The sequence below is a fragment of the Narcine bancroftii genome, chromosome 14 (assembly GCF_036971445.1).
Source record: "Narcine bancroftii isolate sNarBan1 chromosome 14, sNarBan1.hap1, whole genome shotgun sequence".
NCBI classification, from domain to species: domain Eukaryota; kingdom Metazoa; phylum Chordata; class Chondrichthyes; order Torpediniformes; family Narcinidae; genus Narcine; species Narcine bancroftii.
Window position 1 is genome coordinate 24,507,284 of NC_091482.1, and position 27,216 is coordinate 24,534,499.

The following is a 27,216-nucleotide window of genomic DNA, read 5'->3' on the forward strand; positions in this document are numbered from 1 at the left end:
TTTGACCTGCTGAGTTTCTCCAGCATTTTTCGCTTAACCACGGTGTCAACAGAATCCTGTGTTTTACCCCACCCCCCCAAAAAGTTGGTAAAATGGCATTTATCAAGCTGCTTTGTCCTAGATGGCAGTGAACTTCCTGAGAGTTGTTTGTACTGCACTCATCTCCAATATGGTCCATAAGTCAGAGGAACAGAAATAGGTTATTCAGCCCATCGAGTCTGACCCATCATTTAATTATGAGTTGATCCATTATCCCACAGCCCCACTTCCTGGCCTTCTTCCCATAACCCCTTTTGCCCTGGCTAACTAAGAAACTATCAATCTCTGTCTTAAACACATGCAATGCCTCCACAACTGCCTGTGGCAACAAATTCCACAGATTCACCACTCTCTGGCTGAAGAAATTTCTCTGCATCCCTATTCTAAATGGATGCCTTTCAATCTTGAATTTCTGCCTCCATCAGGCTCCTGATTTGTCTCTTATAGATTGTGGGGAAACATTGGAATTTCAGGACACAAATCATTTGTGCGAGATACCTGGCCTTTGACCTGATCTTATAATCAGAGAATTTATGTGGCTGGTTCAGCTGAGTGTCTGGTTAATGGTGACCCCAGGGTATTGATAATGTGAGACACCACAATTAATGACATTACATCACCTTCACTTTCTAGCAATGATCATTGCCTTGTATTTTTGTGCTACAAAATTATTTTTTACTGACAAGCCCATGCACGATCAATGTTTAGATCTTGCTATACTCAGGCATGTAAGGGAAGCTGAATGTTATTACATCAAGGAAACTCACTCTAACTGAAGCCAGTTGGCACAATGTGAAAACATTCAAATTGAAAATTGGAAAATTAATAATCAAAGATTGTTGATATATTTCCAAGTCAGACATCATCCTGGTTTGAGAATATATCATCAACCGTTTATCCTTGCAAAGTATATAATCCTGGAATTCCCCACTAAACAGCCTGGTATGACTGTCTTATCTAGGAGAATTAGATGCTGCTGGTGCGGACCCACTGGGAGCGAGGAGTTTCCTTGAGGTCCAACCGCCCAGTCAACTGCCATCAGCTCCGCACAAGTTTTGAATGGCCCCTTAAAGGACCTGACGGCAGTTTTATTTAAAATCCCTCGACCGCAGGGTCTGCATCCAAGATGGCAGTGCCTCTGATCGGCAGCAGCCACAAAGGGTTGCAGACTCCAAGGGAGCAGAGGACTGGTGCAGGGAACCAGAAAAGGGGAGACCACCACGCGCACCCCCCCCCAATCTGAGGAGAAGCAGAGATGAGCCACAGGACGGTGGTCATGGCGGCAGACCAGTGAGGGGGCTCTGCAGCTGAAAGACCCACGCATGTGTTGGGCTGCTGGTGACTGGAGGCAAGAAACCCGTGGAGGCTGTGGGCTGCTGGAGACTGCTATCAGGAGTCTCGTGCCAGGCTGTGGATTGCTAGTGATGGGCTCAAAACTGGCTGAAGGGGTACCAGGTATCGGAACCTGGATGCAAGGGGGTGTCAAAGGCACTGAAGGGTTCCTGACCATGTTGAAGGTACGGATCTGGAGCTCAGGTTGCTAATGGTTTGGGCTGGACTCTGTGTAGTTGTGGAGGCTGCAGAAGCGCTGGAGGCCTATCTACAGGCATTTGACTCTCTTTTGCTTCTCTTTCTCTGACTGTAAGAACGTCAGGCAATTTCTGCGGATGGTGAATCTGTCTGCATTACAGCAGGAAAAAACAATTTCATGTAATATAACAATTATTACAATGACAATAACTTGAATCTTGAAACACCTCATCTTCAGTCTGGGCATTCTCCAACCAGTGGTATTAACATTCACTTCTCTGGTTTCTGTTAAGAACCACCCTCAATCTTCTTCCCTGTCTCCTTCCCTCTAGTCTGTCCCTTTTCCCTCTGTCTCCTTTCACAGAGCCAAAAACAATTCCCACCTTTCCTCTTATCATATCCAATTAACACCTTTCGGCTGTTGGTCCGGACTCCTCCCTCTCCCCTTCTTCCCCCTTTCTCTCTAGTCTTTAATTAAGATGCCTGCCTGCTTTTGCTTATATCTTGAAGAAGGGCTCAGGCCCAAAACACTGGTAATATATCTTTACATCTGTGGACACTGCAAGACCTCCAGTTCCTCCAGCCTTTCTGTTTATTTTTACTACAATCTCAGCATCCGCAAAATTTCAGGTTTTACTCACCACCACGTTTTCACAACTAGCGACGGGCAATAATTACTGGCCTTGTCTGAGGTGCCCACATTCCAAAACTTAAATAAATTGGCAATCATCAGTAAATATCCTGAGTTCTGACATAATTCTGACATAAAGCAGCTATGAAAGATGGTTGGGTCTTGGACACAGCCCTGGGGATCTCCTGCAGTGATATCCTAGGGCTGGGATGATTGACTTCTGACAACCATAGTTATTTTATTTTGTGTGGTGCATTATTCTGCCATCACACTGTCTTCCCTTTGGCGCCCATTGTTTTCTGTTTTACCAAGGCTCACAGTCAAATCAAATCTTGTCTTGATCTCAATGACTTCTTTCTCACCTTTGGGATTCAGCTTGTTGGTCTCTATTTTGACCAAAAAAAGTTACGAGATCTGGAGCTAAGTGGTCCCAGTGAAAGTTAACCTGGGCATGAGTGAAAAGATACAACTTGATAACATTATCAATGGACCTCCCATCACTTTGCAGATGACTGAAAGATAATTAGTCAGACTGGATTTGTCCTCTTTATGAACAGGACATTCTCAGGAAACCTTCTACAATGTCAGGAAGACTTAAATGTTTAATTGTCTTGGTTTGCCAGAGGCATACCTCATTATAGAATACAAGTGTTCAGTACAGCAGCTGGATATTGGTAAAAATGAAATTCTGCAGACGCTATGATTGTAGTAAAAACACACAGAAATGCTGGAGGAACTCAGCTGGTCTTGCAGAGTCTATAGGAGGTAAAGATATATTAGTGTCTTGTCGGGCCTGAGCCCTCCTTCAAGGTATAAGCAAAAAAATAGGAAGGTATCTGAATAAAGACTGATTGGGTCTTCCACCTAGACACTCCCCAACCGGATGGCACTAACATTGACTTCTCCAGTTTCCGTTAAATCCCGCCCCCTTCTTCTTCCCCTTGTTGCCTCCCCCCCCCCTCTCTCTCTCTCTCTCTCTCTCTCTCCTTTCACAGAGCCAAAGTTAACAACTTTTGGTCTGGACTCCTCCCCCTGCCCTTTCTCTCTCCAGTCTCCAGTCTTTATTCAGATGCTTTCTGTTTTTTGCTTATTCCTTGAAGAAGGGCTCAGGCCTGAAATGTCCTATGGACACTGCGAACCAGCTGAGTTCTCCCAGCATCTCTGTGTGTTTTTAGTAGCTGAATGTTGTCTGGTGCCACAGCTTATGCTGCATCCATGGCTCTTAGGTATTCCTTGATATTACATACAGTGGATTGAATTGGTTGAGGACAGACTTCTGTGATGTTTCTTTAATTGTAATAAACAAACTTAGGTTCTTTCAAAACAACTATACTTTATTTGCTATATTCATGACCGTGTGGATGCATCCAACTTGAATCCAACTGAAGCTGCAACCAACTAGTCTCTGACTTCCCTTAGTTGTCAGGAGGATCACTTGCACTCTAACATTACATCCTCTTTCCTTGCTAACAATATGACACACTAATGTAGTATTCATTTCAATTTAAAGTTCAACACAAATGTAAACACAACATTAGCAGCACAAACTTTTTTAAGTGTGCAGTCTTTTTCTTTTAGAGATTTAGCCTGTCAGGTGCTTTGATAATGTGGGTGGATCTTCTTAACACAGATGCTTGTGTCGGCTCTGCTGGTCCACTACTGTCTAGCACTGTCTGTTGCTGTGCAGGCTGGATCTTTTGCATTTGTCTGTTCCTGCAGAGTCACTTGCATTTTCAGCAGGTTTTTTCGATTCCTTCTCAGTATTTGACCACCGTACGATCTTGGATTTACTTACCAAACTTTAAGAATTATTATAGAGCAGCACAATTAAGATACCATTCAGATTTTTATCAAACAAGGGAAAAACCAGATTGGACCAGATTAGAGCTAGATAAAATAGGGGAGAAGGTACTTGAACATATACTATATGTGGGATGAAAAGCTGTTGCAACATAAGAATTCACCAGTACTGCACCATCTGCTCAACATTTGAAAGAAGATTCATGTAGAAAGGAATAAAACAAATTATCAACTACCAAAACTAATATTGACACAAAATCAATTAATCCCTTTCACAATAGATAACCTTTCCTTTAGAGAATGGGAGAGAAAAGGGATCGAAAGAATAGAAAATTGTTTTTCGGGAAATAAATTATCATCTTTTGAACAAATGAAGGACAAATATGGTATAACTCACGGTACAATGTTTGCATACCACTAACTGAAAACCTACTTGAAGGACAAATTGGGAAGCAGGCTGAGTATACCAGAAGGAAGCAATTTTGAATATGTGATTACAGACATAATGATAATTAAAAGATTTATAACAAACATGTACATCAAACTGCAAGAGAAAGAGAACGAGGAAACAAGCTGTAAACCCAAACAAAAATGGGAACAAGATCTAAACATAAAGATAAAGAATGAAACATGGGAAAAGCTATGCTCCGGAACTATGAGAAATACAATAAACACGAGGTTACGCATGATACAATATAATTGGTTACACCGGCTATACATGACGCCCCAAAAGTTAAATAAATGGGACCCAACAGTATCAGACAGGTGTTTTCGTTATAAGAAGGAAATGGGAACAACAGTACATGCAATTTGGGCATGTGAGAAAATGGAACAGTTTTGGAAAGATCTAAACCAGGTATTAAATAAAATCACAAAAAGCAAAAAATCAGGAGAACTCATCTTAATGGCAGTGGACAGTTTGAAGACAAGGAATAGAGAATGGAGTAGGCCATCTGACTCTTTTCATTCATTTAAATTTAATTTTCTAAATTTAGAAATACAGCGCGGTAATGGACTATTTTGGCCCATGAGCCTGTACTGCCCAATTAAACTACACAGCTGGTTTCGAACAGTGGGAAGAAATTGGAGCACCTGGGGAAAACACACGCAGATACGTGGGATTCATATCCCGGTCCTGATCGCTGGTGCTGTAACAGCGTTATGCTAACCGCTATGCCAACCCTGCTGCCACATAGAGGAGGCTGATCCTCCTCAGTGATCTTTTAAATTTTTTAAAATTTTCAATTTACTGTACAGCAACAACAGGCCATTTTAGCCCATGAGTCTGTGCCACTTAATTTACACCCAATTAACCTATACCCTCTGTGGTGGGAGGAAACCAGAGCCTCGGGAGGAAATCCTATGCAGACTCAGGGAGAATGTACAAACTCCTTACAGACAGCGTGGGATTCAAACCCAGGTCCAGTCCCGATCGCTGGCGCTGTAAAGACATTGAGCTAACCGCTCTGCCAACCCTGCCGCCTCACTTTCTGCCACTACCTCCCTACCTTTCAGTTTCCTGAAAGTGCATTATTAATTCCAAAGGTTTAACAATCCTCTAAGTGAAGAGATTTCTCCTCATTTCAGTCCCAAATGGTCTGTCACTGATTACCTCAGTCACAGGAACTATCTTCCCTCAATTCAGCCTGACAAGCTCTTCAAGAATTTTGATAAGATCTCCTCCCATTCATGTAAACTCTGTCCCAGTCTACACAACATCTTCTCAAACAGAAAGCCTGCCTGGCCAGCATCCTGTCTACTGAATCTTTTCTACACTCTTTCTGTGACAGCTAAGGAGCACAAAGTACTCCAAATATCTTTTCTCAAAACTCTAAACATCCCCAATAAGGCTGAGAAGCATAGGACCATAGAACGCTACAGCAGAGAAACAAGCCTTTTGCCCTTCTAGTCTGTGCCAAACTACTTTTCTGCCTTGTCCCACTGATCTGCACCTGGACCATCTCCCTTCATACACCTCCCATCCATGTACCTGTCTATTTTTTTCTTCAACATCAAAATTGAGCCAACATTTATCAATTCAGCTCGTTCCAGTCTGTTCATGAAGAAGTTCCACCTAATGTTCCCTTTAAACTTTTCCCCTTTCTACCTTGACCCACATTGTCTTGTTTTTATCTCACCTAACCTCAGAGGGAAAAAACCTGCTTGCATTTACTCCATGCATATCCATCATGATTTTGTACACCTCTATCAAATCTCTCCTCATTCTTCTACGCTCCAGGGAATAAAGTCCTAACCTCTTTAACTTTTCCCTATAACTCAGTTCTTCAAGCCTGGCAACATCTTTTTAAATCTCTTCTGCACTCTTTCAATCTTATTGATATCTTTTCTGTAGTGCCTAAAACTGCACACAATACTCCACCAATGTCTTATACACTTTACCATAACATTCCGAATCCCATACTCAGTACTTTGATTCATGAAGGCCAATGTGGCAAAAGCTCTCTTCATGACTCCATCTACCTGTGATGCCACTTTCGTTTTAAAATATTTTATTGATTTTAATAAAGAACTTATACAAACAAAACTGGTACAATTCAATAAGACAGTAACATAAACTAAATAAGATATTCTGAATATCACTAACATACATAAATTGTAAATCATATCCATAATTCATATTCTGAATAGTATATACCTTTTCTATAGAAAAATATCTTTAATAATACAAAAAAGAGAAAAGAAAATGGTAGAGGAGATGCTATATATGACTGGTATTAAAAGAAAAACAAAGGTAAAAAAATTAATAAAAGAAACGAGGAAAATATACAAGTTGGACAATTTAATTACATTGGAGTAAAATTATAAATTAAGATAGTGAGCCATAAATGACCCCCATCACTTCTGGAATCTTATATCTGAATTATTAATTGAAAAACAAATCTTTTCCATCTTCAAATAGGACATGATGTCACATAGCCACTGATCATGAGTAGATGGGGCAGCATCCTTTCATGTAAATAAAACTGCACACCTTACCAGAAGAGAGGCAAAAGAAATGGCGCGACTCTGAACCAGAGATAAAGAAGAATCATTCCCTCCCATTGGGCCAAAGGGGGGCCACCAAAAGAATCGGTGTTAAATCTATTTTGGACTTTTTATAATAATGGAAAACCTCTATCCAGTATTTTTCTAGAAAAGCCCAGAAAATATGAATTAATGATGCTTCTCCGCTCTTACACCTGTCACACCAGGGAGTCATATGGAATAAAAGTGAGACAATTTAGCCTTAGACAAATGTGATCTATGTACCACTTTGAATTATTGTAGACAATGGCGAGGAGCCGTAACGAGAAGCTATTAACCAATTTGTTGCAATCAACATCCTATATAGTCAAGTTTAAATCCTGATCCCAAGCATTTTTAATTTTAACTAACAAAGTGTGATTTAAACATAACAATTTCTCATAAATAGTAGATATTAAACCTTTATGAGAAGGCATAAATCTAAAAAAAATCATCTACAAAACTCTCTTGGGAAATTAGAAACTTGTCATTCAAGAAAATGCTGGACAAGCAAATATCTAAAAAAATTGAGATTTTGGCAAATGATGCAAACTATCCATCAATGTAAAGAGGGTTGAAAAAAGTGATTGGATACGATAAGACCTGAGAGAGAAAATTTATGAAATCCAAAATGTTTTCTAAATTGTGCTTAAATTCTAGAATATTTAACATTTGGATTATCTATTAATTTAGTTGAGAATGGAAGTGAAGAACCCAGAAGCACTGAATTGAAAAAATTTGGGGGGAATTCACCTCCATTGATATCCATAATGGGCGGTCAAAATGATTATGAAAGAACGTCCAAAATGTAAGACTCCTTGATAGTAGAATCTAAAGTTAGGTAGAACCATTCCACCACCTTTCTTAGATCTCTGAAGAAGAAATTTATTGAGGCAAGAATGCTTATCGTCATATGTAAGGCGATATGGCCGAGTCAAGTAAATTTTAAAAAATTCAGGAACAGATTGAAAAATAAAAATTTAGGCAAAATATTCATTTTAATAGAATTTATATGTCCAACTAGAGTTGTAGACAAAGGTGACTATTGGGTCAGGGAATGTTTCACTTGTTTAAGCATAGCTAGATAATTCTCCTTAAAATGACGTTTATGATTTTTTCTAATTGTAATTCCAAGGTAAGTAAACTGATTTTTAACAAACTTAAAAGGAGAATTACACACACTGCTGCAGAAAAATTCAATGGAAGAAGTTCACTTTTATGCACATTCGATTTATAAGCTAAATGACTAAATTGTGATAGCAATGACATCATATAGGGAAGGGAGGTAATTGGATTCAAAATGTAAAGTAGAAGATCATATAGAGACATTATGTTCAATCCCTTTCCATCATATCCCCAAGATGCCCTGGTATTCACAAAAAACAATTGCCACCGAGAACCCATCGGGTCCGGGGGTCTTTTCAGATTCTGATGAGGAAAAAAGCAGCCACCATTTCCTCTTTCAAAATCTATTCATTCAATTTGATTGAACTGCCTAGAGAAATCTTGGGCATATTCAATCTAAGAAATTTTTCATCAAATTACTATCTTTCGTACATTCAGAAGAATATAATTTGGAGTAGAATCTTTTAAATGTATCATTTATCTCCAAATGATCTGAAGTCATATTACCATTATCTTTTATCATATGTCATTTAGCACCAAATCCTCTCAATTGGTTGGCCAAAAACTTACCCGATTTATGACCATGGATGTAAAATTGACTTTTAGATTTCAAAAGTTGGCACTCTGCTACGTATGTTGAGAGAAGATCAGATTTAGTTTTAAGTTCAATCTATTTTTTGAATATGAGTTTTTAGTTTGAGTATATTGTTGATCTAACTATATAATTTGTTTAATTAGCTCAGATATTTCTTTATTAGTCTTCCTTTTCTTATTTACAGTATAAAAAATTATTTTCCACCTAAGAAAAGCCTTCAAGGTATCCAATATAACTAAACTAGAGGTCTCAGAAGAGAGATAGGTATCAAAAAAGAAAACTATCAATTTTTCCATAAATTTAACAAAGTCCTTATCTGATAATAACACTGAATTAAAATGCCAGTGTCTTTTATCTTGAAGAAAATTAGGAAGGTTTAGGGAAATTGTAACAGGAGCATGATCAGATATTACAATACTGTGGTATTCACAAGAATGAGTTAATGAAATTAAATGATTATCAATAAAAATAATCAATATGTGAATAAGTGTGATGTATGTGGAAAAAATAATTTTCTCTATTGGTGGGATTAAAACAAGTGCCAAATGCCATAATCCGATTTAAAAAAAAAAAAAAAAAGCATTTATTAATAGGGTAGATGTGTTAATGTGGCCAGATTAGAAGATGAACGATCCAGGATAGGGTCCAAAAAGCAGTGGAAATCCCCACCTAAAATAAATGAGTATAAACTTAAATCCGGCAAGGAGATAAAATAAATGTCAAAAAAACCCAGATCATAAACATTAAGAGTAGAAATATTTGCAAAAACCACAATTTTATCATGTAATTTCCCTGAAACAATAACAAAGCAACCGTTAGAGTTCGAAACAGCATTATGTGTACTAAACAGAATATTCTGATTAATCCAAATTTATAGATCTCTAGATTTAGCTTGAAAGGAAGAATGATAGTGCTGCCCTTTCCACCATGACATCAGGAGCAAAACATTACTGCCACATATATGTGCCCCCTGTAAAAATATAATCGCAGCTCTAAGTTGTTTTAAATGCAAAGCCATTTTCCTTTGTTTTACTGGATGATTTAAATCTCTCACATTCCAACTCAGGAAATTAGTAGGATTAGCCATGATCGTTCAATTATAGAAAATATACACTAAAAGTTAAACTAGTTTCAGAAATCTCAATGAGCAAGCTCAATGAGTTCATGCAGTATGCACAAAGACCTTCGGCCTGCAGATGGCCTTATTAAGCCATAGAATACATAAGATGGAACCAGAAAGATCTAAACAATTAAGCACCATGGCAACACAAAACACCCATGATCCCTCCCCCGTTCTTCTCCAGTCCTACTCCTCTAAGGCTGATGAAAAGGCTGCCAGTGTACTAATTAAATCTAAGAACCCACAATCTCCCAGTTTTGATTAAATGTTCTTGCTCAGAAAAAAAACAAATACATTTTAGCTGCAGATGTTCATAGCAAACCAAAATAAGCCATGTTTAGTCTGAATACATTAAACATCAAAAGAAAATTAAACATTTCTCATGAGAATAATGGTTAAATAATTTTTTAACAGGATATATAAAATAGATTTTTATCCCATTTTAATAAAGTAGACTTATCCATAAATACAATCAAAATGTGACAAATTCTTTTCCCAACCACTCCAAATTAATTCAACTCACAATAACAGCACTTTCTCTGTAAAATCTCTAGAAACAAATGACTGAACATTATATTAAATTCAGTCCTCATTTCAGAGCAGTCATTCAACAGAAAAAAAAAGGTCATTCAGGAGCGAGTAGGTTTTGAATAAACTCCATAGTGTCTTCTGCTGAAATAAATCATTTCTTACTCCCATTGGAGACAGAGATTATAAGATGTGCTGGAAACAGCAGGAAGGGCTTCAACCCCCATTGATATAACTGCAACATAACTTTCCCTGTAGATGGTCCATCTTTCATAACTTCTGGAGCATAATCTTCCACCATTCTGAATGCTTTGCCTTGGTATTGCAAGGTACCTTTATGACGGACTTCATGCATCAGCACAGTATGACCACAGCACGTGGTTTTTGACCTGATTTAAGCTTAGTCAAAAATGATTGATGTGCTCTATAAAGCTCAGGTGGTGTCTGAAATAACACATCTCCAAACAGCATTGCGAACAAATCAGAGAAAAATTTAGTAAGCACACCATACGCAGTATTTTGTCAAACCAACAAATGTGCAGATTTTGCTAACCTACTTTGACTTTCCATATCAATAAATCTAGTCATTAGCCTCTCTTTATTGTCTTCCAGGTGGCAGACCTGTTCGTTCATTTACTTTACTGGAGATTCTGCTAAGGTCAAATGCTCACCTTGTTTTTCTATGGAATTACAGATCTGTCCAAATCGGTTTTCCAGTACATACCTAAAGCCTTCCATCTAGATGTTTAAATCCTGCATCAATAGATTCTTTAATTGTTCAAGTACGTCAGAAGAACTCTCAGCAGTTAGGTTTGCCAGTGGAATAAGCAGATTCTTGGTTTTTTTCTGCTTTTCCCACTCTTAGCAGTCTTTCCAGCTCTTGTATCCATTTCAAATATCGAATGTGCAATTCAACACCACTTTGAAAGTTTTAAAAGAAGTAAACGGGGAAAAAGTCTACTGGAAGTCCCTGTGACGCCACTTTCAGGGAATTATGTATATGTATCCCCAGGTCCGTTCGTTCTACCACATTCTCAGTGCCCTGATGTTTACAGCATATATCCTCCATTGGTTTGTCCTTCAAAAGTCCAACACCTCACATTTGTTTGCTTTAAATTCCATCTGCCATTTTGCAGCCCATTTTTCCTTTTGGTCCAGATTCCTCTGCAAATTATGAAATAATAATCTCTGGACCAAACTGCAAGGCTGCTGTGCTCTGGTGATTACAAAAATGTGGTTCCAGGAGAGCTAGATGGCCTTATTTCCCTCAGGGCAGACGGGGTGGGGTGGGGGGAACTGTATATTTAATCAGGCAGAACTGGTGCACAAATATCTCTGTTGTGAAGACCTTCTGCTCAGCAGAGTACATGCTTGTGAAATGCCGACCCTTCTAACTGCCCAAAGAATTCACGGCCACGCTGATTACAGAAGTTTATGTTCCAGCTTTTGCTAATGAGGGTGTTGCAATGAGGGTGGTGCCTTCTAAAAAGCCCTGATGTCCCACTCTGAAGGTTGCATGATTGTAGCGGGCGACTTCAACCACGTCAACCTAAAAGCAGTTCTACCACGGTTTTACAAAAATGTCAACTTTGCCACCAGTGCAGAGAACACACTGGATCGGGTGTACACCAACACCCCTGGTATGTACAAGGCTGCACCTCACACCTACCTTTGATCATATATCAGTCCTGCTAACCCTAGCATACAGACCGTTGGCAAAACAAATTAAGCCATTTGCAGGGAGATCAGAATATGGCCAGGGCGGCCCACAGGGGTACTATAGGACTGCTTTGAGATTACGGACTAGAGCTGCTTCAGTGAGGTGGCCACCTACAATGGTCACATAAATATCAAAGAGTGCATGAACTCAGTGACTGGCTACAATGGCAAGTGATTGAGGATGTCACTGAGATTAATCAAAAAACCATGGTTGGATGCAGAAGTCTATGCACTTCTCAGAACTTGAAATGCTGCCTTCAGGACAGGAGACATGATGGCAGTAAGACCAGCCAGGGCAGAATCCGTAAGGCAAAGAGAAGGTATGCACAGAATATTCAGTCAGCTGTGTGACGCTGGTGATACAACTCACATGTGAAAAGGGATCAAATCTATAACAGAGCCCAAGATAACCTTGTGAGTCAAATGCCTCCCTTCTAGATAGACTAAACATCTTCTATGCAAGGTTTGATGAGAAGAACAGGCTGTTGTTGAAGAAAGCTTCAGGTTCCCCTGATGAACAGGCCCCATACATAACCGCTGCCAAGGTGAAAAGATCCCACACAATGCAGTAGGACCATATAACATATCTGGTCCGGTATTGAAGGATTGCACTTACAGAGGTCCTTATAGACATCTTCAACACATCACTGCAGCAGTCCATCATCCTCATGGATTTCAAGTCAGCCACCATCATCCTGGTACCAATGAAGGCAAATATAACAAGCCTCAATGACTACCGCCCAGTGGCACTGACCTTCAACATTATGAAATGCTTCAAGTTTCTGGCGATGGAACGCATAAAAGTGCATCTCCTAGAGACAGTGGACCCATTTCAATTCACCTACTGATGGAACTGTTCTACTGATGATGTTATAGCCTCGTCCCTCCACTCTGTCATGACCCACTTGGAGGACAACGACTTCAGCTAGGTGTTTAATACAATCATGCCCCGGAGGCTGGTGGAGAAGCTGTCCTCACTGGGACTCTACTCTGTAACTGGATTCTGGACTTTCTAACAGAATTACCATAGCCTGACCAGGTCAGCAGCAGAACTGGAGCACCATCATACTGAGCACTGGTGCACCTCCAGGCTGTCTGCTGAGCCCACTCCTGTTCATGCTACTGACCCATCACTATACCAGATCCAGCTCCAAAAGATTAATCAAGTTTGCAGGTGACACCAGAGTATTTGGCCTCAACAGCAACAATGATGAGTCACATCACAGAGAACACATGGAATATCTCGTGGTATGGTGCGAGAATAACAGGAGTCTCAATGTGGACAAGTCAAAGGAGATGATTGTGGATTTTAGGAATTATCACCCTCCACTACACATCAATAACTCTGTAAGGGAGAGAGTAGAGAGCACTAAGTTCCTTGGAGTTCACTTAAATAGTGACCTATTGTGGACACACAACAACTTCTCACTTGTCAGGGAGGCATAACAGTGTCTGCACTTCTCAAGAAGTCTGAACCAGGTAAGGCTGCCAGCCACCATCCTGATGACATTCTACAGGAGCTCTATCAAGAGCATCTTGGCTACCTGCATCACCGTGTGGTACAGTTGCTGTAGAGAATTGGATTGGAGGTCAACCCATAGAACCATAAGAGCAGCAGAGAGGTTCATTGAGGTCTCCCTCCCTCCATCAATGTGATCTACCAGGATTGTTGTCTGAAGAGGGTTCCAAAATCATTAAGGAACCCTACCACCCTGAACACAGCATCTTCCAGTTGCTCCTTTTCTTTATTTAATCTTTTTATTAATTTTCCACAAAAAAAGTAAACATAAAATAATATACAGAAATTTTTTTTTTAAATTTTTTATTTTTCACACCATAAATCACAATAGCCATGATATACACTTTTTCTTTTCCACACATTTACAGTGACTTTTTCTCCCTCCCCCTCCCTCCTCCCAAGCCACCCCCCCACCCCCCCCCTCATCCATTTTAGGTATACACTCTAGGTTGCATTAATTCAGTCAGACAATGTTGTCATTCAACAAAAATACACCAGAAATTCTACTGAGTCCATTCTTTTCTTTTCTTCTCCTGCCATCAACTTAGGTAATGTTTGTTCCCGGTAGGTTTTCGCTATTGTATTTAATGTAAGGCTCCCATACTTGTTTGAATATTTCAATATTATTTCTTAAACTATATGTTATTTTTTCTAATGGAATACATTTATTCATTTCTATATACCATTGTTGTATTTTCAAATTATCTTCCAATTTCCAGGTTGACATAATACATTTTTTTGCTACGGCTAGGGCTATCTTGACAAATCTTTTTTGTGCATCTTCCAAGTCAATTCCAAATTCTTTATTTTTTATGTTACTTAGGAGAAAGATCTCTGGATTCTTTGGTATATTGTTTTCTGTTATTTTATTTAATATCTGATTGAGATCATCCCAAAATTTTTCTACTCTCTCACATGTCCAGATTGCATGAATTGTTGTTCCCCTTTCTTTTTTACATCGAAAACATCTATCAGATACTGTTGGGTCCCATTTATTTAACTTTTGCGGTGTAATGTATAGTCTGTGTAACCAATTATATTGTATCATACGCAACCTCGTATTTATTGTATTTCTCATCGTTCCAGAACATAATTTCTCCCATGTTTCCTTTTTTATCTTTATATTTAAATCTTGTTCCCATTTTTGTTTAGTTTTACCATTTGTTTCCTCATTCTCCTTTTCTTGCAGTTTGATATACATATTTGTTATAAATCTTTTGATTAACATTGTATCTGTAATCACATATTCAAGGTTACTTCCCTCTGGTAAACTCAAATTGCTTCCTAATTTATCTTTCAAGTAGGATCTCAGTTGGTAATATGCCAGCGCTGTATCTCCAGTTATATTGTACTTATCTCTCATTTGTTCAAAGGATAAGAATCTACTTCCTGAAAAACAATTTTCTATTCTTTTAATCCCTTTTTTTTCCCATTTTCTAAAGGAAAGGTTGTCTATTGTAAAAGGGAGTAACTTATTTTGCGTCAATATTAGTTTTGGTATTTGATAATTTATTTTATTTCTTTCTACATGAATCTTCTTCCATATATTGAGGAGATGGTGTAATACTGGAGAAGTTCTATGTTGTACCAATTTTTCGTCCCATTTATATAATATGTGTTCAGGTATCTTTTCCCCTATTTTATCTAATTCTAGTCTCGTCCAGTCTGGTTTTTCCCTTGTTTGATAAAAATCTGATAGGTACCTTAATTGTGCGGCTCTATAATAATTTTTGAAGTTTGGCAATTGTAAGCCTCCTTGTTTATACCATTCTGTTAATTTATCTAGTGCTATCCTCGGTTTCCCCCCTCTCCATAAAAATCTCCTTATTATTTTCTTTAACTCTTTGAAGAATTTTTCTGTCAGTTGTATTGGCAATGCCTGAAATAAGTATAGTATCCTTGGAAAAATGTTCATTTTAATACAGTTTATCCTTCCTATCAGTGTTAGTGGTAGCTCTTTCCAATGCTCTAAATCGTCCTGTAATTTTTTCATTAGTGGATTGTAATTGAGTTTATATAATTGGCCTAGATTTTTGTTTATTTGCATACCTAGGTATCTTATTGCCTGCATTTGCCATCTGAATGGGGATTCCTCCTTAAATTTTGAGAAATCCGCGTTATTCATAGGCATTGCTTCACTTTTATTTACGTTTATCTTGTATCCCGACACTTCTCCATATTCCTTCAATTTCTTATATAGTTCTTTTATTGATAGTTCTGGTTCTGTTAAGTACACTATCACATCATCCGCAAATAGACTGATTTTATATTCCCTGTCTTTTATTTTTATTCCTTTTCTATTATTATCTATTCTTATCGATTCTGCTAGTGGTTCTATAGCTAGCGCAAACAATAATGGTGATAGTGGGCATCCCTGCCGCGTTGACCTGCTTAAGTTAAATTGCTTTGATACATGTCCATTTACTGTCACTTTCGCTAACGGTCCCTCATATAATGCTTTAATCCAATTAATATTCTCCGGTAAACTGAATTTTTGCAATACTTTGAACAAGTAATTCCATTCTACTCTGTCGAAGGCCTTCTCTGCGTCTAAAGCAACTGCTACTGCTGGTGCTTTATTTCCTTCTACTGCATGAATTAAGTTAATAAATTTACAAATATTGTCTGTGGTGTGTCTTTTTTTGATAAATCCAGTTTGGTCTAAATTTACCATTTTCGGTACCTGTTCTGCTAATCTGTTTGCTAATAGTTTAGCTATTATCTTATAATCTGTGTTTAGCAGAGATATTGGTCTATATGACGCTGGTGAGAGTGGATCTTTCCCTTGTTTTAGTATCACTGTAATTATTGCTGTTTTACATGAATCTGGTAAGTTTTGTGTCTCATCAATCTGGTTGATTACATCCAGGAGGGGCGGTATTATTAGATCTTTAAATGTTTTGTAGAATTCTATTGGGAGTCCATCCTCTCCTGGTGTCTTATTATTTGGTAAATTTTTTATTATCTCTTGTATTTCTACTGTTCCAAATGGTTCTGTTAATTTATTTTGTTCCTCTATTTGTAGTTTTGGTAGTTCAATTTTAGTCAAAAATTCATCTATTTTCCCTTCTTTCCCTTCGTTTTCAGTTCGGTATAATTGTTCATAGAATTCTCTGAAGTTTTCCTTAATTTCTTTTGGATTATATGTAATTTGTTTGTCTTTTTTCCTTGTTGCCAATACCATTTTCTTATTTTGCTCTGTCTTAAGCTGCCATGCTAAGATTTTGTGTGTTTTTTCACCTAGTTCATAATATTTCTGTTTTGTCTTCATTATATTCTTCTCCACCTTATATGTTTGTAATGTTTCATATTTTATTTTTTTATCCGCCAATTCTCTTCTTTTGGTTGTATCTTCCTTTATTGCTAATTTTTTTTCTATGTTTATTATTTCCCTTTCCAACTGCTCTGTTTCCTGATTATAGTCCTTCTTCATCTTGGTTGCATAACTTATTATTTGTCCTCTAATGAATGCTTTCATTGCGTCCCATAGTATAAACTTATCTTCCACTGATTCCGTATTTACTTCAAAGTACATTTTTAATTGTTTTTCAATAAATTCTCTAAAATCCTGTCTTTTAAGTAGCATGGGGTTTAATCTCCATCTATACATTCTTGGAGGGATGTCCTCTAGCTCTATTGCCAATAACAGGGGTGAGTGGTCCGATAATAGTCTAGGTTTATATTCTGTTTTCCTAGCTCTCCCTTGAATGTGGGCTGATAACAGGAATAGGTCTATCCTTGAGTATGTTTTATGTCTAGTCGAGTAGTATGAGTATTCCTTTTCTTTTGGGTTTTGTTTCCTCCATATGTCCACAAGTTTCATTTCTTGCATTGATTTAATTATAAATTTTGTTACTTTGTTCTTCCTGTTAATTTTTTTCCCCGTTTTATCCATATTTGGATCCAAATTCAGATTGAAATCCCCTCCTATTAGTATGTTCCCTTGCGTATTAGCTACCTTCAAAAAGATATCTTGCATAAACTTTTGATCTTCTTCGTTAGGTGAATATATATTAAGTAGATTCCAAAGCTCCGAATATATCTGACATTTTATCATAACATATCTCCCTGCTGGATCTATTATTTCCTCTTCTATTTTAAATGGCACATTTTTGCTAATTAATATAGCCACTCCTCTTGCTTTTGAATTATACGATGCTGCTGTTACATGTCCTACCCAATCTCTCTTTAATTTCTTGTGCTCCAATTCAGTTAAGTGTGTTTCTTGGACAAATGCTATATCTATTTTTTCCTTTTTCAGTAAATTTAGTAGTTTCTTCCTTTTAATTTGGTTATGTATTCCATTAATATTTAGAGTCATATAGTTCAGCGTAGCCATTTTATATTTTGTTTATCTTCTCTTTCTGTTTTTCCATCATTACCTTTCCTCCTTTTCCATTTCTGTTTTCTTATTTTCAACTCTTTACCAGACAACATTCCTACAACATCCAACATTTTCCTTATTCTCCTATTTCTATCTTCTTTATCCCCAACCTCCCCTTCCCCTCCTGAGTTGACCTTTATCCCTTGTCGGACAACCACATCTCCCCTCTCCATTTGGATTTGCGAATCCACTCGCAAGCGTCAACTGATTTTGCAGTGACCGCTCTTTTCCCCCACCCAGCCCCCCCCAGAAAAGATTTCACTTTTTATATGTCACAAAGGTCACTCTTTTAATTCCCTCCTTATTCTCTCTATTCCATTACCTTCCCTTATTAATTCTTGTCTATACTATCTATGTTTTCCTCTAATTACAGATACTTTCACGTATGCCCATTGTCTCTATTCACTCTTATACCTCTTTACCCGCATACATATCAATCGTGGTCATTTTTACCCTCATTACCCGTCTTCATCCCTTAGTCTATTTTTGTCTTTACCCACATACATATCAATCGTGATCATTTTTGCTCTCATTACCCGTCTTCATCCCTCAGTCTATTTTTGTAATTGTTCTGCAAATTTTCGTGCTTCTTCTGGATCCGAGAACAGTCTGTTTTGTTGTCCTGGAATAAATATTTTCAATACCGCAGGATGCTTCAGTGTAAATTTATATCCTTTCTTCCATAGAATCGCTTTTGCTGTATTGAACTCCTTTCTCTTCTTTAGGAGTTCAAAGCTTATATCTGGATAAATGAAGATTTTTTGTCCTTTATACTCCAGTGGTTTGTTGCCCTCTCTTACTTTTTCCATTGTCTTCTCCAGTACCTTTTCTCTTGTAGTATATCTTAGGAATTTTACTACAATAGATCTTGGTTTTTGTTGTGGTTGTGGTTTAGGGGCCAATGCTCTATGTGCCCTTTCTATTTCCATTTCTTGCTGTAGTTCTGGACATCCTAGGGCCTTAGGGATCCATTCTTTTATAAACTCCCTCATATTCTTGCCTTCTTCATCTTCCCTAAGGCCCACTATCTTTATGTTATTTCTTCTGTTATAATTTTCCATTATATCTATTTTTTGGGCTAGTAATTCTTGTGTCTCTTTAGTTTTTTTATTAGATTTTTCCAATTTCTTTTTTAAGTCTTCTACCTCCATTTCTGCTGCTACTGCCCGTTCTTCCATCTTGTCCATTTTTTTCCCCATTTCTGTTAAGGTCATATCCATTTTATTTATTTTCTTTTCTGTGTTGTTTATTCTTTTTCTTAAATCATTGAATTCCTGTGTTTGCCATTCTTTAAATGACTCCATGTATCCTCTAACAAGAGCAAGTATATCCTTTACCTTGCCTTTCCCTTTATCTATTTCACTGTATTCTTCCTCTTCTTCTTCCTCTGGGTTGGCCATCTGTTGTTTCTTTGATGCCCTTTCCTCCTCTTCTTTCTTGTTTCCATTGTCTTCTGTGGTCTCTTCTTGCTGCAGGTGTTCTGCAGCTGTCGTTGCCGGCTGTGGAGATCGACTCCCCAGCTGGTCCCCCCTCCCGTTGGTGTGTTTTTTTTCATGCGCGGTTGCGCACTTTTACTCGGCTCTGTGAGCCATTGTTGTAGTTCTTTTTCTACCGACCTGAGGTAGTGGGGTCCTCTCTCCACAGCGGGCCTCTTCGGACAGGTAAGGCCTTCACCTTTTTCCTCCGTTGTCTTCTCTTCCTCTCTTCTTTCCGTTGATTTTGATTTTTCTCCTTTTGTTTCCATCTTCTTTCCACCTTTATACTCACTTTTCTTTAACTTGTATTTCTGTGCCTTTGTATTTTCTCTTGTTTTTCCTGACTTTTCTGGAGAGGGCTGGAGTTCACCGTCCGGCCACTACTCCATCACGTGACTCCTCCAATATACAGAAAATTTGAAAAAGTAATACACGTTGTCCTAGAATATAACAGTAATTTCGAATTAATTCAACATTTCCATATATTGAGAGTTATATTGAGTAAAGAAATAAAAAGTTAATGCATACTGCTACTCCTGTTGGGAAAAAGATACAGAAGTTCAGAGCCAGAACTATCAGGCTGAAAAAAATAGCTTATTCCCACAGGTAGTGAGATTACTGAATGTCTGATGAACTGCTCATACAATCCTTCTGAGGATCGACTGTTATTTAACAATATTTATTTATTTTCATATCTGTTGGGCATATACATCATTTGTAAATTTGTGTTCTATGTCCATATATGTATTTGCATGCTTTACTGAGAACCAAAGAATGCAGTTTTGTCCAGTTGTACTTTAAAATAGTTGATAATAATAAACTTGAATTTGAAAGCCTTCCCCACTATCCACTTCACTTCCAATCTTTGTTCATCTGCAAACTTGCTGATTAAATTTACCACATTATTATCCAGATCATTGATGTAGATGACAAACAACAGTGAACCCAGCACTGATCCTTGAAGCACACCATTAATCACAGGCTTCCAGTCAGGGAGACAACCACTCTCTGGCTTCTCCCGTAAAGTCAATATTTAATTCAATTCACTACCTCACCATGAACACCGAGTGATTGAACATTCTTGGCTAACCTCTCATTTGGGACCTTTTCAAAGGCCTTAGTCCATGTTGGCAACATCTACAGCCCTTTCCTTCATCAACTTTCCTAGCCACCTCTTCAAAAAACTTTATCGGATTGGTGAATCATGAACTACCTTTGTAAAACCATGATGACTATTCCTAATCAGTCCTTTAGCTATCCAAATACTTGGAAATCCAATCTCTTAGGATAATACCTTCCAAAATTTACCTACTACTGACTTTGGGCTCATCAGCCTATAATTTCCAGGGTTACCTTTGGAGCTATAGTAATTTTAAACAACAGAACCACATGAACTACCAGCCAATCCTCCGGCACCACACCTGTGCCTAAGGACATGTTAAATATATCTGAAATTTCTAAGGACATGTTAAATATACCTGCAATTTCTACACTAGTCTTCTGCAAGGGTTAAGGGAATATCTTGTCAGGCCCTGGGGATTTATCCACCCTTATTTCCCTTTAGAGAGCATGGGTTTCATGACCTCATTGCTTGTTGGGTATACATTCATAGAATCTGTGCCATTTTCCAGAGTAAGTGCAGGTGAAAAACAACATTTTAAGATCTCCCCCATCTAGTCTGATCTTCAAGAAGACCAGTTTTGTCCCTTTTTATCCTTTTTTTCTCTTCATATCACTGTATAAGCTTTGAGGATTTTCCTTCATCTTGTCTGCTAAAGCAACCTCATATCTTCTTTTAGCTCCCCTGATTTCTTTCTTGATTTTTATTGCATTTTTAATATTCCTCATGTACCTCATTTACTCCTTCTTGCTTATACTTGCTGTACATCTCTCTCTTCTTTTTAAACAAATCCCCAATATCCCCCAAAACCAAGGTTCCCTAGGCCTATTAACTTTGCCTTTTGTCTTGACAGGAACATTTTTTACTCTTAAAATTTCACCTTTGAAGGGCTCTCACTTACCTCCCACTTGCTTGCCAGAAACCGACCTGTCCCAATCCATGCTTTCCTCAGAATTGGCCGTTCTCCAAATGAGAATCTCAACCTGAAAACCAGACCTATAGCTTATCCACAATTATCTTGAAACAAATGGCATATGATCACTGGACCCAAAGGGTTCCCCTACACATACATCCATCACCTGTTCTGTCTTGTTTCCTGATAGGAGATCCAGTATTGCACACTGTCCAGTTGGTATTTCGATATTGATTTAGAAAACTGAGTGTCTGAAAAACTCTGACCCATCCAGCCCTTTTTGGAAAATTAAAATTGCAACTATCACAACTTTGTGTTTCCTGCAGCTGTCTGCTATCTCCCTGCAGATTGGCTCCTCCAATTCTCACTGACTATTAGGTGGTCTATAATATTACTCCATCAATGTGGTCATACCTTTCCCATTCTTCAGATCCACCCACGTAGCTTCAATTGACAAGCCCTCTTGTAACTAGAAATGCTGGTCAGCCCTGATCCTCCTACAAACAAGTTTCACTCTTGGCCACAATGTCATAATTTCACATGCCAGTCCACACTCTAAGAACATCTGCCTTTCCTACAATACTCCTTGCATTAAAATAAACTCTCCTCAGAAAATTATTCCCATCATGCACAACCTTTTGAATCTTGACTTTGTATGCAGTCTAAACATAATCTTTTTCCACCACCACTCCACTGTCACGTCTGGCTATCTGGTTCCCACCTCTCTGCAAATCTAGTTTAAACTCCCAAAGCAGCACTCGCAAACCTTCCTGCAAGGATATTAGTCCCTCTCCAATTCAGATGCAAAGTGCCCCACCCATACAGGACCCACCTTCCCTGGAAAAAAGCACAATTATCCAGAAATATAAAGCCCTGCTTCCTGCACCATCTCTTTGGCTACGTGTTAGGTTCCATTGTCCTCCTATTTCTAACCTCACTAGCATGTATCACAGGTGGGAACTGGAGGTCCTGTTCTTCAACTTAGTGCCTAACTCCCTGAACTGTCTTTACAGGACCTCATTACCTCATTAGTTATTCCTGTAATCAACTCCTCTTGTGGATTAAGTCTGGCATTTGAATTTCTGATCGTCTACTTCACCTGCATGTTGATCTTGAGTACAGTGCATGGACTCATTTTGTACATCAAGATCATCCAGTTCACTGTAGCAAATTCTGCCAAGTAATTCTTCATGTGCACTTCAGTTTGTTCAGTTCTGAGCTGGTTAATGAGATGATGCACTTTTTCTGCCATGTACACAATCTTGTGTGCGCACCCAATGATTGGCCTTGAGCTTCATGTTATCATCTTTCTCCATGCAAACTGGTCATGCTGAGTGGTGAACGTTCTGGGGTTCCATTGTTTCAGACATGATAGAGCAGTGGGGATGAATGGGAGTGGAGTGGCATTGCTCGTCAGGGAAAAATATCATAGCTGTACTCAGGCAGGACTGACCAGAGGGCTTGCCTACTGAGGCTATATGAGTGGAACTGAGGAACAGGAAAGGTATGACCAGACTAATGGGGTTGTATTATAGACTGCCGAATATTCATCAAGAATTCGAGAACCAAATCTGTAGAGATAACAGATAGCAGCAGGAAAAGTTGTGATAGTAGGAGATTTTAACTTTCCACGTATTGACTGGGACTCCCATACCATAGAAGGGCTAGATGGCTTGGAGTTTGTCAAATGTGTTCAGGAAAGTTTTCTAAATCAATATATAGAGGTACAAACCAGAGGAAGTGCAACATTGGAATGAGACAGGAGAGGCGACCGAGGTATATGTAAGGTCTAGTGATCAAAATGCCATTAATTTTAAGTTAATCATGGAGAAGGATCAGTCTTGGTCTTGGACTGAAATTCTCAATTGGAGAAAGACCAATTTTGAGGAAGTGAGAAAGGATCTAGAATGCATGGTTTTGGATAACTTGTTTTCTGTCAAGGATGTGCGAGCTAGTGGAAGACCTTCAAAGAAGAAATTTTGAGAGTACAGAGCTTGTATGTTCCTGTCAGGATTAAAATCAAAGTTAACAAGCATAGGGAATCTTGACTTTTGGGTGATATTTTGGATCTGGTTCCAAACAACAGAGAGCAGGTATAGATAACATGGGGAAAATGAAATACTTGAGGAATAAAACAAATGCAAGATTAAACTCGACAGAATAATGTAAGGTTGAAAAGAAGACATGAGGTTGTTTTGGCAGACAATGGGAAGGAAAATCCTAAGAGTTTCTACTGGTATATTAAAAGCAAAATGATAGTAAGGGGCAAAATTGGTCGCTTCGATGATCAGAGTGGTCGGCTTTATATGAAGCCAAAAAAGAAAGCGGAGAACTTAAATAGGCTTTTTGCATCAGTATTTACTCAGGAAAGTGGCGCAGATTCAAAGGAAGTTAGAAAAACAAGCAGTGCGGTCATTGAACTGATACAGATTTAAGAAGAGGAGGTGCTTGCTGTCTTAAAGCAAATAAGGGTGGATAAATCCCCATGGCCTGCTAAGATATTCCCTAAGACCTTGAGGGAGGCTAGTGTAGAAATTGCAGAGGCCATGGCAGAAATATTTAAAATGTCCTTAGCCACAGGTGTGGTGCCAGAGGATTGGCGGGTAGCTCAAGTTCTGTTATTTAAAAATAGGTCCAAAAGTAACCCTGGAAATTATAGGTCAGTGAGCCTAATATCAGTAATCAGTAAATTATTGGTAAGTGTTCTAAGAGATCAGATATACAAATATTTTGATAGCAAAGGACTGATTAGGGATAGTCAACATGGCTTTGTGCGTGGTAGGTCGTGTTTGTCCAATCTGATAGTGTTTTTCGAGGAGGTTACCAGGAAATTTGATGAAGGAAAGGCTATAGATGTTGTCTACATGGACTTTAGTAAGCCTTTGACAAGGACCCACATGGGAGATTCGTCAAGAAAGTTCATAAGCTCGGTATTCATGGTGACGTAGTAAACTGAATTCGACATTGGCTATATGGGAGAATCAGAGATTAGTGGTGGATGATTGCTTCTCAGACTGGAGGCCTGTAACTAGTGGTGTACCTCAGGGTTTGGTGCTGGGACCATTATTGTTTGTCATCTATATCAATGATCTGGATCAGGGGTGTCAAACTCAAATTCACAGAGGGCCAAAATTAAAAACTTGGACTAAGTCGTGGGCCAAACTAAATATTTATTGAAAATTTTCAACAACATCTGCATGTTTTCTCTTCTTTCAACATATGTAATGTTAAACTTTTCCTTATTAAAATAAATGTTTAATAATAGTTTTGGTTAAACTCTTTCCAGAAGAAGCATTAACAAATGAGAAATAAAATATTCAATAAATAATATTTCTCTATAGACTTTAAGCTCCTTTTAAATGTATTTTTTTTCACAAGCCAACAAGTCAAAAAATATAACAACTTGCTTCAATGAAAATCCAATCTTTCATCTATGAACAGTCCAAAGTTAACCAAAGAAAATATTAATCCAAGCTTAGCTTGTTACACTGTGATTTACTCTGACGCACCTGGGTCTAAACCAGATACTTGGCATCTCTTCTTAGATGCAAGTTCATCAAACTCTGGAGTCAGACTTTGCCTCCCACCTGTCTTGAAAGGTCCTGTTTTCTGACTTTCGTTTGGCCATTTTTCGTAAGGGGTTTATTACATGCGAGTTAGGTGACAGGTCGCAGATGCTAATGAAAGTAAAGAGAGGAGGTGGGGGTGATTAGCGGGCTGAGGGGCCGGCGCCAATGCATTTGCAAAGCATTCTGGGATTTGTAGTATTAGCTGTGCATGCGCTATACTGGCGCGGCGGCCAGCGGGCCAGCTCTAATACATATTTGATATGATCTTGCGGGCCAAATATAATTATATCACGGGCCAAATTTGGCCCACGGGCCTGAGTATGACATGTGTGATCTGGATGATAATGTGCTAAATTAGATCAGCAAGTTTGCAGATAACACAAAGATTGGAGATGTAATAGACAGCAAGGAAGGTTTTCAAAGCTTGCAGAGGGATCTGGATCAGCTGGAAAAATTGGCTGAGACATGGCAGATAGAATTTAATTCAGACAAGCGAGTTGCATTTTGGAAGGAAAAACCAAGAAAGGACATACTTCATAAATGGTAGGGTTCCAAGGTGTGTGGTAGAATCGATGGATCTGGGAATACAGATACATAGATCCTTGAAGTTGGCATTACAGGTAGATAGGTTGGCAAAGATAGCTTTTGGCATATTGACAAATAGTTACAAGGAAAGGTTTATTCCCTGGAGCATAGAAGAGTGAGGGAAGATTCAATAGAGGTATTTAAAAATATGAGGGGAAAAGATAGATCAAATATAGGTAGGCTTTTTCCACTGAGGGTCAGTAAATACAAACTGGAGGACCAGAGAACACAGCTTAACTAGGGTTAAGGGTGAAAGGGGAAAGTTTAGGGGGAACTTCTTCACCCAGAGAGTGGTGAATACAGGCTTAATCTTAACATTTAAGAAGAATTTGAACAGGGACATGGATGGGAGAGGTATGGAGGACTATGGACTGGGTGCAGGTCAGTGGGACTAGGCAGAAAAATAGTTTGGCACAGACTAGAAGGGCCAAAGGGCTTGTTTCTGTAATGTTCTATGGTCATGGGACAGAGATTGCCAGGAGTCAGTGCACCTTGGTGATGCTTTCCCATGATAGAACTTGAAATAAAGTGCACTAGAAGTCATAAAATCCAGACTGCTCGGGGATTTTTGGATTTTCCAGATTCCCAGGCAATACTTTTAAAATTCATATTTAAGGTGGAATAAGAAGAGATGAACAGGTACATTTCAATAGTTTATTAATTAATGTAAAAACAGCTTTTCACAACAAAAAAAAGCATGTAATGCATGAAATGAACACTGTAAAAGAAAAATACAGTATTGTGGCGGCCATTCGCAGCTCCCCCATGGGGGCCTCACAAAATGAAGGACGATTGCGACGATCCAGCAGGCTGCACGAGGCCCGCAGTGCTGCCCTCCAATTGGCTGCAACCAAAAGAGCTTAACTGGCCTATCAGGAAAAGTGGATCACAAACACACCAATCTGTGCTAGGAGGGTTTTGACCACACCCCTCAGCTTGAAAATAAAAGCAGGGCTGTGAGCCCAATAAAGTTCAGTGTTAACTACACTCAACTAGGTTGAGTGTCATTGTTTCTGGGAACAGTGTGTTCTTTCTGAGCTAACCTGCATGTAGCTATAACTTCTCCTGTGCTATAGGCTTTGCAGAGCCATAGCTTGTATCAGCTAGCTACAGTATATAAATGAATTTCTCTGTGATAAAGTTACCTGTATTAAGTGTGCTAGCTTGTTACTGCTGTGCATCTGTTTATGCAAACAGAAGCCTGGTAAATTTTAAAAGTTTGAGAGTTTTTGATTCTTGGGTGGTCTGGATTTCTGGAATCCAGATTTTTGGACTTTTACTGTATCTGTTTTGGGTGTCTGATATAAGATATGCAAAAGAGGTGGCCTGCCCTTCATAGCCAACTGAGTGCAACAGGAGTCCCAATACAGGGAATGTTGGCTTGAGCAAGGTCATTAACATTGGCTCACATCCTTTCATTAACTTGAAGGATTTTGTAGTAACAAAATTATTCCTTCTGTAGATAGTTGGCAGTGTCTCAGGGAATAACATTCAAACGGTGTACAAAGGCAAGCATCCTCTGTATACTGCAATGTAACTA

The 27,216-nt window shown here is 38.6% G+C and overlaps 1 protein-coding gene across 3 annotated transcripts in view; it reads right to left on the reverse strand.

Annotated features, from left to right (window-relative positions):
• Positions 1-27,216, reverse strand: part of LOC138749255 (syntaxin-1A-like) — a 323,823-nt gene that overhangs the window by 257,421 nt on the left and 39,186 nt on the right. The window contains exon 1 of one of the 3 annotated variants that reach the window (XM_069910421.1): positions 21,511-21,570. The exons of the other annotated variants lie outside the window; for them this stretch is intronic. The gene's annotated coding sequence lies outside the window, so the exon portion shown is untranslated. Of the gene's footprint in view, positions 1-21,510; positions 21,571-27,216 lie in introns of those variants that run through there. 3 annotated transcript variants of the gene reach the window in all.